Genomic DNA, 5,647 nt, shown 5'->3' on the forward strand with positions numbered 1-5,647 from the left:
TGCCTGTGTAAACAAACAAGTTAGGTCCCAGGAATCACACGAGCATCCTGTTAGTTATTACATTATTTTAATTAAATATTATGTAGAGACTGCTATAATGTAAGTGGTAAGATAATGTGATGATAGGTTATATTTACATTGCTACATGTGTTAGTATGATAAGAGTTGAAGGCCATAATGGTTTACTTGAGGTAATGCAGATTGATCTTTAGGGAGACTTTCGGGAGACTGAGTTTTCATGCCTGCTAGTATTACTTGATGTATCTTTCTATGGCCATTGCTTAAGTAATTCAAAATCACTGTACCCCTAGTCTCAGTATTTATACAATCTATTATGAACCATATATAGAATATAGTTCTTAATTCTGTCAGTTACATTATTGAAAATTATTTCATCTGCAAATTTCTAGTTTTAGATTTAAAAAAAATCATATTGCTAAAAGCAGTATGGACTCCAGAATTGATATTGATAAAATTCCTTGTGCATTTGTTTGTAGTGTGTATTTCCAGCCTAGTAATAGATTCTTATACACACAAAAAATAACATAATAAGGAAAGAGAAGATGATTTAGATGTAAAGATATAACAGTTATGAATGAGACTGATGCAAGTATCTAATTTGAAATTCAAAGGTAATATTTTTCAGTATTTTTTTGTGTACCCCTTGAACTTTTTTGGCACTAGTAGACAACTGGAATGTGGTCAGAAATATATACGGTATTCCTACTTAGTTGATAATACTGAGACCTATATCTGTCTGGGTGCGTGCGTGCGTGTGTGCATGTTAGTTTGTTTTCAGCATGTGCTTGTGCTTATGTAAGAGAATCAGTCAGTCAGTCAGTCAGTGAGTTTTGTTAGTATACAGTTTGTTCTAGGACAAGATCATCAGCTGTTCTGTACACTTCCAGGAGTGAGTATTGATTAAATTTCACGGATTTGGAATGTGTAACATTAATTTTCATTGGCCCACATGATCCCAGCCTTTTTAGTTTCATTCTTTTGACCTTATGGGGCATATAGTACATTTGTCAAATCCAAATTGTGAGTTTGGTTTTAATTCCATTTGTTACAGTGGATATTCTAGGTGTGACATACTGTCTGTTTGATTTCGCTCATATGTGTCAGCTGGTGCTGACTCGGCTGAACCGAGTCCTTACCCGCCATGGTGCCCAGCCACAGCAGTAACCTCCAGGCGACAGTTGCAGTTTCTCGTGCCTGGGCGGGGTGCGAACTGCCGACCCCTCGGATGAGAGCCCGACACATTACCACTGTACTAGCCCAGAGGCTAGTCAGGTCACTTTAGATTCAGTTTATATTTATTTACTTTAAAATTTGTTTGTCCTTTGCTCCCCTATGGTTGTTACTCTTATATTTCTATGAGGTCTATATAAGAAGTAACATACAAAGTGGTGTAAAGTGGTGGTTGCAGTTGTGGTTGTCCTTTTGGGTGACTAAAGCTCTACTTTCCTCTGCTATTACTATCCAGGTCTTTTTTTAACATGTAAATTAACCCAGTGGAATTGGGAAATAATCAACTCCTGCACCATTCCTAATATCAGGGTTGGCCATGCATGAAAAAAAAGAAAAATGAGACATTTTTCAGTTTTTGGTTCTAGACTAAAAGATTATTATTTTATTTATTTATTTTAAAAGGTTATTAAAAGGAGGAGCATTGACATATGGGAAGGCTGTAGGTAGATATATAGTTAGAACTATAAAACTCCATATATATGTAACATGCAGAATGGAGAACAACTTTCACTATCATGGTCTGTCTAAATAACACCTGGATTTTGGGCCCACCAATATCATTGCAGCTGTTGGCATGTTTACATTTATACCCCAAAACAGGAAGCTATGATACAGAAGTTAAAGATAATAGTAGACCAACACTTAGATTTGAAAGTGTTAGTGTAGAGCTTGTGTCAAGCACATATACCCCACACTGGGCAAAAACAATATATCATAAGATGAAAATCTTAGTCTTGGTAAAAATGACAAAAACATGGCTATAGACACATCTGCCATCTTGGTTTGCTTGATTTAAATTTGTTTACTGCACGCATTTATTTATTATTATTATTATTTTTTATGATTATAAGCATTATAAATATTTGGTTTTGCTTGTATGATAATTCAACAGAGCAGATGTTTCTAGGTTTATGAATAAATCACTTGCATTCCGGTTGTTAAATGCAAGACTAATTTAAATTCTTGGGACATTCGGGATATGAACAAAGGTCAATTTTATTAGGATAGCAGGGAAGGTAAAAATGCTATAATAGAAATATATTTGACTGCTAGGTTTGGTTGGAAATGAGATGTTTACAGGCATTAGAGCAACAGGCCACATGCTCACACAAATACTTGTGCATTTACAAACAAATGCATACTCCTAAAGACATGCATGCACAAAAATGCAATCTCACATTTATGCACACAAATGAGGATGCAAACAAACGAGGGCATATGTAGTATATGTGTGCATATACAAGTGTATGTGCACACGTACACATAATGAGCACACACATGCATATGCACACACAAAAACAGACACATTCCTATTCACAAGAACGAATATTCCCTCGTTTATGCACATTCACACTCACTTAGGAGCTTTTTACAGAAGCAGTCTTTGTAATTTATTAACAGAATTATTGCAGTTATTACTGTTTTAATCCCACAAAGCTGTAGAACAGATAGGATTTGTTTCATAGCTTCCAGGATTAAGGTATTGCTGTACTTGGAAATCAACCAGATACTTGAAATTTTTGTTTTTTAGATACTGCATGGCAACTAGCAATGTTTACTCTGTTTCTGTTAGTTGAGCCAAAAGGTTGTAATGTATTTTACTTATTGTTGTGTAAGGAATATAAAATACTATAATTTTTCCCCCATATTCTTGAAAATAACAAGATTTTAGAATATTTACAAATATATTATTAGTCAGTCCTGGATAATCAAATCAACATAGATATTACTGGTTACCCAAAATTTGGGATATTTTTTTAGTGTCTGGAGAAGAGTTATTGCTTTTGTTACTATTGTAGCATCTCGGCACCTAGGCACTGTGAAGTGTGTGTTGTGTAAGAAACCCTATATTTTATTTTTGGCAAGCAGTCTGAACATTTCTAATGGTGGCTGCCACAAGGATTTATTAGAAATTTTATTGGGCTTACTGTGAATCTATGAGCTTGTTATTGAACTTATTGATGTTTGCATTATTCCTTTTTATTTTTTTCATAACAAAGTTATTACGTTTGGTCTCTCTTATGGTTTGAATATTTTATATTCATTCTCTACAGTAGGTATCTGCTATGCATATGTAGTAGAGATATCTGTTTAGACAAGTAATGTCCAAGCATAATTTTTTTTCCAATTCATGGCATCATTTTGAAACATTTACCAGTTTAGAGATGCTATAATTAGACTTGGCACTTGTTAGCAAAGTTGCCAGCTTCAGATATCTTTTCTTTGTTGTATATTATGTGAATTATGTTTTTTTTTTTTCCATTGTTTTAAGGAAGGGTGCAGTGAACTGAACACATTTTACAAAAGGAATAGAAGCCTTATATTTGCCATAGAAATTCTGCTGGTTTGGAATTGATCTTTGTAGGAAGCTCATGTAATGGCTGGGTGCCAGTAGGGAAGACCTAGGTGTACCGTAGAGTTGTTCTGTCATACTGGCCAATGTATAGAAGCTTTTCAAACAGTGAAATAGATGTTGAAATGTTAGGCATAGCTTTAGCTGTATTTATCTAGTGGAATCGTCTTTGAAATGGGAACTATACCAGTTTTTAAAGAAAATGACGAGTGGAGGGAGATTGAGGAATCTGGCTACACCACTGTATCGTACCGGTTATACTTGGCAGAGAACTAAGTTTGGCCTTGAGAAGGTCATTGAAAGACCTCTGCTGCGTGTAGGTGACTTTAGTCGTGGCACTAGAGGACAGTGGAAGGTGTGCAGGGCTTTGAGTCTCTCAATTCCTGTACAGTTGGGTGCCTGTGAGGGTAGTTCATACTCGCTTTCATTTTCTGACCAGTGGGCCGGCATTGTAGATAAGGTCAGTAGTTGAAATTTAGTGTTATTATAATTTGCTAGTTTGCCTAGATTGTGATAAAGGATGTGAAAAAGTATGCTATTGCAACAAGAAAGATGAAAAAATTATGTTCATTATATTTAATTTCTAACAATAACATAGACCAAGAAATTGTACTGAAAGTGAAACTGAAAGGTAAAGAAAAATTCTGTGACATGTCTAAATATATTAAGTAAGGTTTGTGGAGCTGAGAGTCATAAGCAGGGTATAATGATTGTGAGTGGTGCAACCAAGAAAGGAAAATTTTTGAATTAGTAATGCAGTCAGTTTGACATGATGTTGAATTTTGCTCTCAATGTTTGTCATGAAAAAAATTAATAAACTTGACCTTTGTATTTACATTATTCAGTGCATATGCTACATCTTAAAAGATGAAGAATTTGCTAGTTGTACTGTAAGAAGTACTGTTAACCATACATTTACTGTCTTGGTGAATCTTATGAAGTGTCACCACTTTGTGTTCGTGTTTATAGAAAAATGAATACTTTGATGTGAATATTATTGCAGTATGAAGAGCATAGGTAGTGGGAAAGGCTGATGCAATGAATCCTATATAGTAGCAGTTCAGAAGCTTCTACTTAAGAATCTGTAAACTTAGTCAAAGTGTGAATGAGTGATTGTTATGTTTCATGTACACTTCACATAGACAAGCATCTCAGTATCAATTTTGTGTAAAACATTAATTGTAAACCCAACAAGTAATTTTTTTGCTGTATTCATAGGGAAAATTTCCTCATATTGGGAAGAAAATCACACTCCCCTCAGAAGGGAGGAGGTGGGGTTTGAGTGGAGGAGGTGGAAGGGATGGGGTTTGAGCGGAGGAGGTGGGAGGGGGGGTTTAAGCAGAGGAGGGGGGAGAGGGGGTTGAAGCAGAGGAGGTGGGAGGGGGGGTTGAGCAGAGGAGGTGGGAGGGGGGTTTGTTGTGGAGGAGTGGAAGGGTGGGTTTGAGTGGAGGAGGTGGAAGGGGGGGTTGAGCAGAGGAGGTGGGAGGGGGGGGTTGTTGTGGAGGAGGTGGAAGGGGTGGGGTTTGAGTGGAGGAGGTGGGAGGGGGGGTTTAGCAGAGGAGGTGGGAGGGGGGGTTGACAGAGGAGGTGGGAGGGGGGGGTTGAGCAGAGGAGGTGGGAGGGGGGTTGAGCAGAGAGGTGGAGGGGGGGTTGTTGAGAGGTGGAAGGGGTGGGTTTGAGTGGAGGAGTGGAAGGGGTGGGTTGAGCAAGAGGTGGGAGGGGGTTGAGCAGGAGGTGGGAGGGGGTTGAAGCAGAAGGTGGGAGGGGAGGGTTGTGGCAAGTGGTGGAAGGTGGTGAAGGAGGAGGAAAATGTGAATGCTATTGGAATGTCAGAATGTGACTGGGGAGGGGGGTGGAATGCAAATAGGCAAATTAGTTAGTATTCGTGACTATTGGTGCCTGAAGGTAGGTGCAGACATTATAGCTTGCCTAGTAGTTGGTGTTGTCACTTAATTAGTATAACTGGAAAAGTATGGAATAATGGTGGTTTTTACATGGTTTTGGGTGTCAAGTTGTGAGTGAAGGTATTAAAATTATTAATTG

Source organism: Penaeus monodon, unplaced genomic scaffold (assembly GCF_015228065.2).
Source record: "Penaeus monodon isolate SGIC_2016 unplaced genomic scaffold, NSTDA_Pmon_1 PmonScaffold_371, whole genome shotgun sequence".
In the NCBI taxonomy this organism is placed as follows: Eukaryota; Metazoa; Arthropoda; class Malacostraca; order Decapoda; family Penaeidae; genus Penaeus; species Penaeus monodon.